Source organism: Coffea eugenioides, chromosome 4 (genome assembly GCF_003713205.1).
Source record: "Coffea eugenioides isolate CCC68of chromosome 4, Ceug_1.0, whole genome shotgun sequence".
NCBI classification, from domain to species: domain Eukaryota; kingdom Viridiplantae; phylum Streptophyta; class Magnoliopsida; order Gentianales; family Rubiaceae; genus Coffea; species Coffea eugenioides.
This window is the reverse complement of record NC_040038.1, coordinates 17,164,412-17,179,380: the sequence shown is the minus strand read 5'-3', so window position 1 is coordinate 17,179,380 and position 14,969 is coordinate 17,164,412.

The window sequence follows — 14,969 nt, the reverse complement described above, 5'->3', positions numbered from 1 at the left end:
TGTTACAATCAATACTCGCGCTATTGGTCCTGTGACAAGAAGTATGACGAGAACTTCCACCCAAAGTAGCATGGAAGCTCCATCTGCGTCAACTCCGGTCTTTGGTTCAACATCACCAATGAGCTATTCGTCCACAATGGGGAATAAAGACGTTCCTGCCTCGATTGAGAAGACTCTTGCCATGCTCGAATTTGGATCCGGATTTGAATTTTCTAAGCATGATGATGATTCATCAAGTACTGGATCAACCTCTTCCCATAAACCTCTTCAATCAAAGTTTTTTATTGAAGATCCCGCTGCTTCTTCTACTGTAATGCCTGCTATGATGACAAATACTTTAAGTTTCGAAGAGTAAGTTTCGAACATGCCCAAGATGATAGAAATCATAATAAAACATATCAAAGACCAAGATGCTCTCATCACCCAACAGCTCACTCAGAAAGATCACGCTCCTGAAGTAAGTCATATGAACCCTAAGGAGCACCAAGAGCAGGTGAAGGAAGTATATGTGACCGCCAAGAGAACTATGCACGTAGAATAACTGAAGGAACTTGTTGAAAACGTGATTAAAGACAAAAAGAAGGGTGACTCAAAGTTAAGCTTTACCTACTCCAAACCTTATACTGCTAGAATTGACAACCTAGTAATGCCTGTTGGATATCAACCACCTAAGTTTCAACAGTTCGATGGAAAAAGCAGTCCAAAACAACATGTGACTCATTTCATCGAGATCTGCAATAATGTTGGAACCTATGGTGACCTGCTAGTCAAATAGTTTGTTCGGTCCTTGAAGGGCAACGCATTTGATTGGTACACTGATCTCACACCAGGGTCCATTGACAGTTGGGAACAGCTTGAACAAGAGTTCTTGAATCGCTTCTACAGCACTAGAAGAACCATTAGTATACTGGAGTTGACTACCACTCGCTAATGAAAGGATGAACCTGTTGTCAACTACATCGATAGGTAGAGAAATTTGAGTCTTAACTGCAAAGATAGACTGTCTGAACTCTCTGCCATGGAAATGTGCATCCGAGGAATGCATTGGAGTTTAAGTTATATTCTACAAGGCATACGTCCAAACACATTTGAAAAATTAGCTACTCGTGCTCATGATATGAAATTAAGCATCACGGCCAATGCAACTGACGGATTTCCTATTCAAGCTCCGCGAGTACAACCGCCTCGTCAAAGTAATGAAAGACAAGAAAATAAAAAAGGGGCAAGCTTCTTTCAAGACTCAGTAATAAAGAGTTCTTGATAATAAACACAGTTCCCATGAAAATTGCTACCAAAGTAAGCCTAAAGATCACTGAGAAGTTAGATTCCGCCCAAAATAAGTCAGTAAGAATACCCACCTTAAAAGAGATGCAGGAAAAGGAGTACCATTTTCTTGAGTATGATTTACAGAGTTTGATTTACAAGGAATGTTTAATGATCTTTTTAAGGAGAAGCTCCTTGAACTTTCTGATATGAAGCACCCCGAGAAAGCTGGTCGAGTCAATGATCCAAATTATTGTTGTTATCATCAGTTAATTAGTCACCCTCTCATTAAATGTTTTGTTTTTAAAGACAAAATCATGGAATTAACCCGTCAAGGAAAAATCCTTCTCGAGGAGGATAAAGTATCGGCAAACCAAACAACAATAATATGTTTGGGTTTGTGTGTTGTCCAATAAAAGTTCCATCCTCATCAAGCAATACTCTGTCTGTAAAAAAGAAGTTTGAAAAATCTTCAATTGAAAATGTTATTGAAAATGACAATGAAGAATGAACTTTAGTCATTCGAAAAGGGACTTGCAAGTCAAAGATAAAGAAGTAAATCTTTTCGAAAGACATTCGTTTGACAAAGATTAAAGCGACAGGGAAACAATGAAGTGTAATAAAGAAACAAAAGGGAGTGGCCGTAACACCAGTTTCTTCAAATCATCCGCTCTTTCAAGAGATTCGACAATCTGTCACATTGAGAGAGTTTATGCCAAAGGGATACTTAAGTAATGATGGTGATGATTTTACTTCTTGTAATGTGATCAAGGTTGAAAATCCTTGAATCACACAAATTGACACTGAATTTGGGAAAAATTCAAAATCAATGATAAATCACCTGTAGATTGTACAACAACTATCATTTTTTATGATGATGATTTGACAGTTGACTCCAATATCCACAATCGACCCTTGTTTGTTAGTGCATATGTCCGAGAATAGAAGATAAATCGGATACTCTTGATGGGGGATCTGCTGTCAATATCATGTCCGTACGCGTTATGAAAGAACTCAAAATTTCAAGCGATGATCTCTCCCAAAACCGCCTCATGATCCAGGGATTTAATCAAGGGGGGCAAAGAGCGATTGGCCTCATAAGGTTTAAATTGCTTATTAGTGAGTTGTCTTCAAGTGCATTGTTTCATATTATTGATGTCAAAACCTCTTATAACATGCTTTTGGAGAGACCTTGGATTCATGAGAATGAAATTATATCATCTACTCTTCATCAATGTTTTAAATATTATCGAGATGGTATTGTTAAGAAAATTACTGCGGATAATAAGCCTTTCACTGATGCCGAAACACACTTTGTCGATGCCAAATTTTATTTTCAAAAAGAAGCGAAAAGGAAAGAATCAGTAAGAGAAGAAAGTCAAGATTCCAAGACGTCTGTTTTGTGTTACATCCTGAAATCAAAGAGAAAAAAATATCAATCTTCTTTTATCAAATGTGATGCATTAAATGTTCCACTCACCAAAATAGAATCTGTTAAAATTGAGAAAGTGAACTTGCAAGGATTTGTCCGTCCCAAAGAAGGACCTACAGTGGAACATTATTTCTTACCAATCCATTGGACCCAAGAAGGTTTTGATCCAAACGCATATGGGTTTCTTACTAAGGCGGGGTATGATCCAAGTGAGAAGAATGCGTTGGGCAGACTCCCTTCTGAGGTGACTGGTGAGAAAACTCATGGATTGACATCTACGAAGAAAATGTTAAAAGAAAAAAGTTATAACGTTGAAAGTTCATCAATGGATTTTGGTTATCAACCACGTTCTCCTGTCCACATAGTAATCAAACGGGCAAGTTGTAATTATCTGGATGAAGAAATGGAGGTCACAAGTCAAAAAAGGTCTGTTTTCGATAGACTAAGAAATAAGTCAAAACGTACTTCTGTATTTGACAGATTTGACCCATAATCAAAGAATTTGAAACCGGCAATCTATGAGAGATTAGGCGATAAAAAATAAGAGCAGCAAGTTGTCAGGAAAGAAAGTTTCATTTTAATAAAGAAGAACGGTCCAAGAAAGCGAGTCTCCAATTTCTTCATGCACTGTGTAAACTTGTTTAACGTAAGAATTGAAACCATTTTTTAAGAACAGGGTCAAGAAAGTATTGCTTCCTGTCATCATATTACGATCAATAATTCTGAAAAAGAAGAAAATGCGGATGACGCTCCCCCTGAATTTGAATAAGGAGTAAAAAATACAGTCGATATGCAAAAAGATATTAACCTTGGCACAAGTGATGACCCTCGTCCAATTTACATAAGTTCTTGTATGACTCCTAAAAAAGAGAAAGAGTATGTCGATTTGTTATTCGAATTCAATGATGTCTTTACCTTGATTACTCAGAAATGCCTGGTTTGAATCCAAGAATCGTTGTTCATAATTTGTCTGTCAAGCGAGGAACAAAACCTATTAAGCAAGCTCAAAAATGCTTTCGACCCGAATTGATTCCTTTGATAGAAAATGAGGTAAATAAATTGATTGAGACTGGTTTCATACGAGAAGTGAAATATCCAACATGAATTTCAAGTATCGTCCCTGTGAGGAAGAATAATGGGCAAATTCGAATTTGTGTTGATTTTCGAGACTTAAATGAAACTTGTCCGAAAGACGATTTTTCACTCCCCATCACAGAATTGACAGTAGATGCTATAACAGGACATGAAACACTATCTTTTCTCGATGAATCTTCTGACTACAATCAAATACGCATGACAGCCGAAGATGAGGAGTTCACTGCCTTTTGCACTCCCAAGAGAATTTATTGCTATAAAGTGATACCGTTTGGATTGAAAAATGCTGGAGCAACATATCAAAGAGCAATGCAAAGAATTTTTGATGATATACTCCATAGAAATGTGGAGTGCTACGTTGACGATCTTGTGCTAAAATCAAAGAAGCAAGAAAGTCATATTCAAGACCTTCAAAGAGTTTTTCAACGCATTCGGAGATGCCAACTGAAAATGAATCCTTTGAAGTGTGCATTCGGAGTCACTTCTAGTAAGTTTCTCGGTTTCATCATTCATCAACAGGGAATAGAGATTGATCGATCTAAAATTGATACCATTGTGAACATGCCTGAACCGCGAAATATCCATGAATTGAAGAGTTTTCAAGGAAAGTTGGCTTACATCCGGAGGCTTATCTCTAATTTGACCAGACGATGCCAACCCTTTAATCGACTGATGAAAAAAATGGTACCTTTCGAGTGGGATGAAGCGTATAAAAATATTTTTACAAGTATTAAAACGTATCTTATGAACCTCCCTGTGTTAGCTGCGTCAATTCTAGAAAAATCGTTGACCCTCTATATTTTCGCTCAAGAAAGGTCGGTTGGGGCCTTACTTGTTCAAGAAAATGATGAAAATAAGGAGAATGTGCTGTATTACTTGAGTCGGATGATGGTATCTAATGAGTTGAATTATTCACCCATCGAGAAGTTATGTTTGGCTCTTATATTTGCCATTCAAAAGTTGAAACATTATTTTCAAGCACACACTGTTCGGCTCATATCCAAATTTAATCCCATTAAATATGTCATGACAAAACTTGTACTGTCTGACCGACTTACGAGATGGTACCTTCAATTTCAACAATTCAAAATTATTTATGTACGTGCGAAAGTTGTTAAAGGACAAGTATTGACAGACTTTCTGGTTGATCATCCCATGTCTGCTTAGTGGGAGTTGACTAATGAACTCCCCGATGAATAAGTGTTTATGGTCGATATATTTCAATGGAGCTGTTCGCTGTGATAGAGCTAGTGCGGCAGTCGTCTTTTATACCCCTCAAGCAGACATATTGCCGTACTATTTCACTTTAACACGTTGATGTTCAAACAATGTGACAGAATATCAGGCATTAATTCTCGGTCTTGAAACGGTTGTAGACATGAAACAGTTGCATCTTAGGGTCTATGGTGATACCAAATTAGTGATAAATCAATTTATTGATATTTATGATGTCAAGAAACCTGAATTGATTCCATATTATAAGTATGCAAGACAACTCATGAGATATTTAGATAATGTCACTATAGAACATATCCCTAGAAAATTCAACCAATAAGCTGACTTTTTAGCAAGGTTGACGTCCATGATTACTCTACCTTCTCATCAAAATTAAATTTTAATATGTCAAAATTGAGTCATACCTCCGATATTCGATGAAAAAGACAATGGTGGGTAGGGCTGTGCATCGAAATAGAAATCGGTAAATCGAAAGTTTGAAATCAAAATTTTTTGAAATTTTGATATGGATTTTCTCGACCGAATTTGAATTCAAAATGGACAATTCCGATTTCGAATTCGATACTGAATTGAATTAGAAATTCGGTGAATTCTGAATTCACCGTATTGACGAACCTGTTTTCCCTTTTTTTTCTTGTTTTAATGACTTCTCACAAGTCTGCTTCATACGAGAATACAAAGCAACAAATACTTATTAGTGAATTCCAGTTTAATTCCAGTCCAATTCTAGTCTAAAGTCGAAATACAAAGCAACAAATTGGCATTCCAGAAACACTTGGTACTTTCATGTTTCTGCCCATAGCATTATGGTTGCTTACCTAAATTGAACACTGCACCATTCAGAGTCAACCAAATTAATGAAAAACAAAGGCAGAATAGGCTTTCTTTTGCTAAGATAAGTTTCACTTCGTACTTCCCAGGTCCTCCAAGTTTTCACTAGCAGCAGTCCACAATTTGTTTCAAGTTACCAATGGGAGCTACGACCATTCACTCTCATTTACTCAAAAACTAACTTCATTTTTTTTTAATGAAAGTTCGAGCCTGCCGCACAATTTTTCAAAAGAGATCACTGAAAGACTTGAACCACCAACCATGCATACAATTTCTATCACAAATAAGATGTGATAGATCTAACTCACATGAAACAGCAACTCGACGAAAGAGGAAAATCAGATACATTCATAATTTGCAGAACAGAAGTAAGATAGACCATCATAAGCAACAGTGCCCAAGTCCCTAACAAGCTATATAACAAAGCTGATGATGAAGGCGTACCTCAAGTCTCGACTCTCGATTGAAGACTGGCAGCGGTGGAGGCGGAGGAAGGAAGGTTCGGTCCGAAGTCGAGACTTGAGTGAGGAAGAGGCAGCAATCGGCAGAGACTTGAGAAACAGATTAGGTTTTGCAATTAGCGCTTTTGCTTTTTTGTCGTTTTGGAGGTTGTTTTGTAATTTTTGTTAATTGTTAATGTTAAATGTATCAGTATTAATGTATTATTGTTATTAACTTATTATGTTATATAATATAAATTATATATTACATATATAATATATTGTTAAAAAATATTATATTATTTAAAAATATTATAAATCGAAATCGAAATTAAATTTTCGATTTCAAATTTCATTTCGAAATCGGAATTACTGATTTCAAAATTTATATTTTTGAATTCGACCCTATTTCGACCAATTCGAAATTGGAATTACCAAATTTCATTCCGAATTACCGAATTCGAAATTGGTCGGTAAATCGAAATTTTGACTTTGCACACCCCTAATGGTGGGGAAGAAAATACTTATCATATTTTTGTCTATGAGATTGAAAAGGAGGATTGGTGTCATCTCATCATTGATTACCTTAATCATGAAAAGTTACCAGAAGATCCCAAGAAAATGGTTAATATACACCGACGAGTGCCACGTTTCATTTATTATAAAGGGACACTTTATCAAAGATCGTTTGATGGAATATTCCTACGTTATCTAGGAGAGGATGAAACTATGCAAGCAATGGAGGAAACTCACTCTAGAATATGTGGTGCTCATCAATCTTGCCCTAAATTACACTTTCGCATCAAGCGAATGGAATACTACTAGTCAACGATGGTGAAAAACTGCATTGATTTTGCTAGAAGATGTCAGGTTTGTCAATTTTATGGTAATTTCATCCATCAACCTTCTGAACCATTGCACCCAACTGTGGCTTCTTGGCCATTTGATGCTTGGAAATTGGATATAGTTGAACTACTCCCAAAGTCTTCTGGTGGGTACATCTTCATTTTGGCGGCTACAGATTATTTCTCAAAATGGAGTGAAGTAGTTCTTCTAAAAAAGATAAAAAAGGATAATGTAGTAGATTTCATTCGTTTGCACATCATTTATCGGTATGGAGTCTCACGTTATATCATCACTGATAATGATAAACCGTTCTGCAATATAGCAATGAACAACCTTTGCGAAAAGTTTCATTTTAAATAATACAATTCTTTGATGTACTATGCTGCTGCAAATGGACTTGCTGAAACATTCAACAAAATCTTACGTAATCTGTTGAAGAAAATTGTGGATAATTCAAAAAAGGATTGGCATCTTCGAATTGGATAAGCTCTTTGGGTATATAGAACTATTTTTCGAACTCCCACACATGCAACCCCATACGCACTTGTTTACGGTGTTGAAGCGGTTCTTCCACTTGAATGTCAGATACCTTCGCTAAGAATCGATATTCAAGAAGGGCTCAGTGAAAAAGATAACGTTCGTCTTCGCCTTGAGGAGTTAGAAACACTCGATGAAAAGAGATTGGAAACTCAACAACGGATTGAATGCTATCAAGCTCGCCTTTCAAAAGTATTCAATAAGTACGTTCAGCCTCGCTCTTTCCAAATTGGAGAGTTATTACTCGCTGTTCAGAGACCGATCATTCTCACTCATGGTAGACAAAGGAAGTTTACTTCTAAGTGGAATGGTCCATATGTTGTTCGAGAAGTGTATACAAATGGCTCATACAAATTAGTTGTTGAGAATGGATTAAGGATTGGTCCCATCAATGGCAAGTATTTAAAAAGGTACTATGCATAATTTGAAAACTCCCACCACCAATAGTGTAGTATGTGGTTAAACTGTTGAAACACTCCACCAAATCTAAGGTGATAAACAAATAGATACTCCTGACCCGCATGAGGTTAAAATTAAAGTGTGAACAACAGGAACTACGTGTGACTTGATTCCTATTTTGGGATACGTAGGCAGTTTGGTGGGTAACTTCTAAATTTAATTACACCACTCCAAACCAAATCCTTTCCTTTTTTTCTTGAAAAAAATCTTCTCTTTCTTAAAAAATAAAATGCTACATTTGAGTTATTTTATCTTAAAAAAAAAACCCGAAGATAAGGAACGAAAAGCGTTTTACTATTTATAAAAGATTTCATTACATGAAAAAAAATGATAAAAAAAATTCAGGAAAAAGAAGGATATGGTGGAAAGTCTAAATGTCAAATTTGTAATCCACTACAGTTATTTTACATGATTCAAGTGCAGACTTCATATCTTCAAATTCCTTCACTGCGTCATCAGTTAAGACACTAGTATTTTCAATGGAAGAGAGCTCATCATGTATTTGGGTTATTTCAGTCTGGAACCCTTTGAAAGTTTCATACTTTTGATCGATAGTTGAATAGATTTTCATGCCTTGTTTCTCCAAATCGATAAGTTCCTGTTGCAGAACTTTCTTCCTGTCTTCGATGGATTGTAACTTTTCTTCAAAATTTTGCAAATGACAAGTTAGTTTTTCTTCCTTTGCCTTGGCTCTCTCGAGTTGGGCGATTATTTTGGAAAGGAGTTCTGCATGTGTTTCTTTACTCATCTTTTTCCATAATGAATATGTCAAAATATCATATGCCTCTGCCTTAGCAAACAATTCTATCAAATAGTCTTTTAAAGGGAGACCATTAGTAGGATTCGTTCTTGTGATTTCTGCAATAATTTCCTCTACACACTCTTTTAAAGTAGAGATCTGCTCAATAGGAGTGTCAAGAATCTGCCCGCGAAAGTCCATCCACAAACTTTGCAAGTATTTTCTTCGATGCGTTTGGATCAATTTTTGCCCATGAAATTCTGAGACCAATGCTGCCTTAGGTATTTTTCGGATCTCATGCGAACTAGTCAACTCCTTCTTATGCATTGATGGGTTATATTCACTGGTGACAAACTATCTTAGAATACTGATAACCATTTCGTCACTTTTCTTGTTTGAAATTGTACCATCAACTTCAAATTCAATTAGTGAATTGTTACCAACATCTTCTTGGTGGAATTCAAGAAATGGGGACTGAAAAATAAAAGAAAAAAGTTACAAAAAAAAAGAAAAAAAAAAGAAAAAAAGGAAAAAAAAGTTACAAAAAAAAGGAAAAGAAAGAAAAATGGAGAGATAATTACCTTAAGTGGCAACACTTTAACCAACGATAGTGTAAAGGAAATCTCCTCCAAATGTCCTCTTCTTTGATCGGTTCCAATGACGATTTTGACTGCTACTGCCACTTGCCAATGAATGGGTTTCTCCTTGGGTAGATCCGTTGCCCTAGACTTGAATTTTTTCCTTTTCAATAGCCTTGATAGAATCGTGATCATCCAATATTTCAATTTCGGCATCTTCTCCCATGAAAGTCATGGTTAAAAATTGTGAAATTTTTTATGGCGTCTTCTTTATTGGAGTCGCTAGTTTTGTCTCTTTGATGGCCTGTTGAGAGTCTTTTGAAAACTTATTTTTCGTGACAACACTTTCCAAGCGAGTGTTAGTAATTTTGTTCTTCTGCAAGGTAGATGCAGTAAGACCCGTTTCAGTCTCTATAGCTCCATTGTGCTGCTTTGACTCATTGATAGAGGTAACCCTGCTCTTCTTTGATGACTGCTGGAGGATCTTAACTGTGAATTTAAAGGAAGTTGAAGAGACGCTATTTGACCTTATTGACCACCAGGCATCATAGTCTTTTGTGATCAATGAATGCTTCTTATGCATAGATATAGTCATCCGCGATCGCGTCTGCGTGCGAATTGAGAAATCCCATAATTGAATAGTCTCACCCAAAGTATTAGTGTGAGTAATCTCTTTCAAATTATTTGAAATGTCTTGACAGAAGCCGAATTGTCTACTAAATCTACAAAGTTTATATCTTTCGATAATAAAGATATTGTCCTTACGTAGAATTAAGTAGCAAGAGCATTGACTGATAAAGTAACTCGTAAGCTTTGATGATAAGGATCTATCATCGATCAACACTTTTTCTTCATTCTTAGTCCAACATAATTTGGAAAGCATCAAGGGATTCACTTCTTTGAAGATTTCCTCAACTTTTGATTTACCATAAAATATTGTCATTTTCTCACCATTAAACCTTGTTACGCGCGTATGATGGCTACTCGCTTGATTATTCTCATAATATACGTTAAAGTATTGGCCAATCCAAGTATAGACGTAATGGATTGAAAAAGTTACCCCACATTCTCCAAGGTTAGGAGTGTAGACGATCTCTCTCAACTCATGATATATATTCGTAAGGACGGGAATTGCAAGGCAAAATTTTTTTCCTGTGGCCATTAAACATGCAACCTTGAATACAGTTGGGCAAATGCGATCGACCTTTTTACTTGGCAAAAGAAACTTGCAAATCTAACACGCTATGAACGCCGCAATATAGGTTTCCTTTCTTAAAGATCCTAGGATATCCAATGTGTCAAAAGGGACGTTAAAATCCTTTGTATCAGCAAAGTCATGAGACTCTACGCTTCTAGAAGAGTTATATGTCATTTTTGGTTTAGATGTGGTCTTTCTTCTATTCGCCCTGTTCGGAGGAGCCCTATATCTAGCCTCTCCTTTGAACCAGAAACGGATCCAGTCTTTCATCCACACTCCTTGGTCATTCGTCCAAAGGTGGTAGTAAGCGAAAAATAGATGCCTGTAACTCTCATGAAGAAGTGGCTTCCCTTCTTTGTCACAAGTGAGAAGTTCCTGCGCTGAAGGGGCAACTTCATCAAAGAAAGAGCCATCGATTGAAAAGCCATCAAGTCGATAAAAGTCCCAAAGTGTGATGGACAACTCCCCAATGGGCGTATGAAGTGTATTTATCGAGGGACATCAATATTTGAAAAAAGTTCACAAGATATTTTCACAGCCGTCGTAAGAGAATCGCGACGCATAGACGGCTTCAAATATGCCGGCACGTGTGAGCACTTCTTTATATCTTCCAAGGATAACATGAGAAGTGAAGCACGTCTCACCAAAGAAGTACGAAAGAATCTTCCATGAAGTTTTGTTAATATTGAATCCCACAAACGAAAGCGTGAATTTGGGTATTTCTGGATCTCCATTATGAAGTGACGAGTTTAATATGACTACTTCTTCTTCCCTCGACGTAATAGAGAAAGTCGATGGTGCTACAATTTCCTTAGTCCACTTGCTAGTCCAATCTTCAAGATGAAAGCATCCTTCAAGGGGTATAAAAGACTCAATAAAGGCACCAATTACTGGCTTATTAACATATAGTGACAGACTTTTCGATTCAGATTCTCTCTGTTCATCAGTCAATGAAATATGTGGCAATGGCGTGGAATAGTCCTTAATTTGCATAGTTGCTGAAATTTCGTAAAAGAAAATATTAGATGAGAGAGGAAAATTTTTATAAAATTTTGGTAATTAAATTACTTAATTGGTTGTCCTTTTCTCAAGTCTCTGAAATTTCTTAAAACTCCCTTTCAAGCGTGATTTTGGTTATCTACAAGGGAGCAAGTCAATAAAGTTGAGATATTGATATGGACTGGTGTGAAAATTAAGGCTATCTTATGATACGTTACAAGTTTAAAACACACGAAAAGTAGACATGCGAATTTCAAGTACCAATAACATTCGAGACATCAAGGATGCATCAAAATAAACACGCAAAGTCTGTTGCCGAAGTTTCTTTTAACAATTAAGTGCTAAAAGGTAAAGTCTCAAGTACCTAATAAACAAAAAATGGTATCGGCAGGATGCAAATAGCGGGTGGCACCAATTTGGTCGAAACAACCGTCAAATATTTCTACATGACCGTTCATAGTGCATCATCAAGTTTTCACCTTAAAGCATGACTGGCAGACATAATGTACTAACCAATTCGTGGTGGAAAGTTTCATGCGAGACCAACAGAGACAATGATTCATATGGTACATAACATCTTGCATGGAAAATAAATATAGAGCGCCGCGTGCGTACCTTAAAGTAATTCAAGAATAGCTCGGCAAAGGTGATAACCAACTTCAAATTGTTTCTATCAGTCGAAAAGGCAGCAAAACGGAGCAAACTAGCAAATAATGAGCGACAGCAACAGCAAATAAAGATGTAGCAGCGGCAACTCTTGACAACAATATTCATGAATCAAAAGGAAAGGAAATTTTTTTGAGCAAGTTCACGGCTTTGGACTTGGGAATTTATAGAAAGAGTTTCTACTACAAATTCGAAGAGGAAGGTGAATTCAAGTGTAACTGGCTTCCTAGTCTGCCTAAATTGTCTGAGGAATATCTTCGCTCTAGAGTTTCCTAGCAATTAAATTGGCTGGCTGGCTGATCACCTAAAGGGAAGTGAATTCTAAGCTGGTTTCGGAAGCTTGCTGGTTTATTATTCCAATGATTATAAAAGATAAAGCTTCAATTCATGTTAACCTTGGAAGGAATTATTTTCACAACCAACTTTTATAGGCTAATTAATTCCTTAAAGAATTGTGTTAGGTTACTCTTCAAGCTTCGGGTTTTATCACTAAAAAAGGGGGAATTTAATTGTTTAAGTTCATCAGGGATACAAATCCTAGAAGTTTGACAAGAAGATGACTGGTTCGGACTTTGAATCTTGTGAAGCGATGGAATTCATGATTGATCAAGGAACAAGGTACTTGTCTCATAATTGGAGTTCATGATTGATCAAGGCCAATGAAAAGGTGTTTTGCATGTAAGATGCACACGAGCTTGATTAATCACCTACGAGATTGAATTCCATGTGAAGTTTGATTAATCACTTATATTCCTATTTGGTCATTGAAGTCTTTGTGCGGCCAGCTTCCTGCTTAGATGATTTGATTCACAAGAGTTATCTCCTCGGAGTTTCAAATTCCAATTTTGCAAGAAAGGAACTTAAGCGAATTAAAGAAAGTCAAAACTTGTCTGTTCAAGTTGTACTCTTCGCAAACAAGTTTCGAGGAGGCATTTATAGACAATGAAATTTTAATTAATCCTTAAAATTACCATTGGTCTATAAATTATTTTTATGACTTATTTTTTATCCAGTTGGATATTGCCATACGTCATGTACACTTGAAAAATTAGTTATTAAATGGCCAATTATATTTTGTCACGTGTCAAGTTGAGGTGTTCCAATCAATTCAAATTGCTGGGATGTTTCCACCAACCAAATCATATTATGTCACATGTCTATATAACTTGACAGAATTTTGGACAGATATCTAAATATTTATTTCTTGTTAAAGAGATAATATTTAGAGTTGTTTAATCCATATATATTTCTTATATACTGCAATAACTTGTCCAACCAAATGGCGCCACTCACGTGTCCCTATAAGTTTGGCCAATCAAGAAATTACTTATTGATATTATCTTTTTATTAGTAAATACAAAATGAAGAGATAATAGTTGAGTTGGCATAATCCTAATATGACTGCATGTCTTGTCAGACAAGTAGAGTGGTGGTATACATGTTTTCAACCTCTATCTCATACCACAGTTATAAATAGGGGTATCTTTACCAAGTCAGGGGGGACGAAGAGACATCTCGCGTACTCCAGTTTTGAAGCTCCAAACTACGAAGGCCTCCACCTTCAAGTTCCTCAAGTCTTCCATATATTAAGGCTTGAGTCTTCATATATCTTCAAAGTTCTTCAAATCTTCTATATTAAGATTTGAAGGAATCGGTGGTTGATCCACGAACAAGCTGCGAAGCCCTTGGATTAGCGTTCGAAGGGAAGAATCGAAGGAAACTCTCTACAAGTTTAAGAGAATTCCGGAGACTGTACTCACATATTTTCTTAAATTTATATATTACATATTTGTCGTGTATTTTTCTTGTCTTATGCAGACTTGAAATTTTATCACGTACAGTCTCTGACATGGGATCCATGCTAGCAGTCATAGTTGTTTCCTTCATATCAATGCCCCCCAGCAGAATGACCTTTGTCCTCAAGGGTAGAGCAGAACTCAGGGTAGTGTAGCTTGATATTGGAGTAAGATTCCCAAGTCGCATCCACTGGAAAGGAATTTGACCATTGAATCAAAACCTGAATCTCAGGTACGAGTCCCTTCTTAACCATCCTACGAGCCATGGGGTACTTCAAATCAATTGATAAAGGAGCAGGGTGGAGAGTTGCCTGGAGTGTCTGGTTACCATGCTTTCTTTTGAGCTGTGATACGTGAAACGTGGGATGGACCTTTGCCGTAGGGGGTAAATTCAACTGATACACAACAGCACCCACTTTCCTACAAATCTGAAAAGGGCCAAAGTAGCGGGGTGCTAATTTGTGAGAGCTCCTGTGTGCTACTGATCGTTGGCGGTAAGGCTGCAGTTTGACAAAAACCCAGTCTCCAACCTCGAAGCTTCTGTCAGATCTATGTTTGTTAGCCTACTATCTCATTCTATTCTGAGCTCTGTCGAGATGATATTTGAGTAACCAGATGACAGGCTCCCATGAATCAGACTCCGATCAACTGCATCATTGGGAACAGTTCCTGGAAGGTAGGGAATGTGATAAGGGGGCGGTTGCCCATATAAAATCTGATATGGTGTGTATCCAGCTACTAATTGAAAGGTGGTGTTATACCATCATTCAGCCAAAGGTAACCAAGAAGTCCATTTTTTGGGCTGATCTCCAGTCATACATCTAAGGTATGTCTCCACGCACATGTTAAGAACT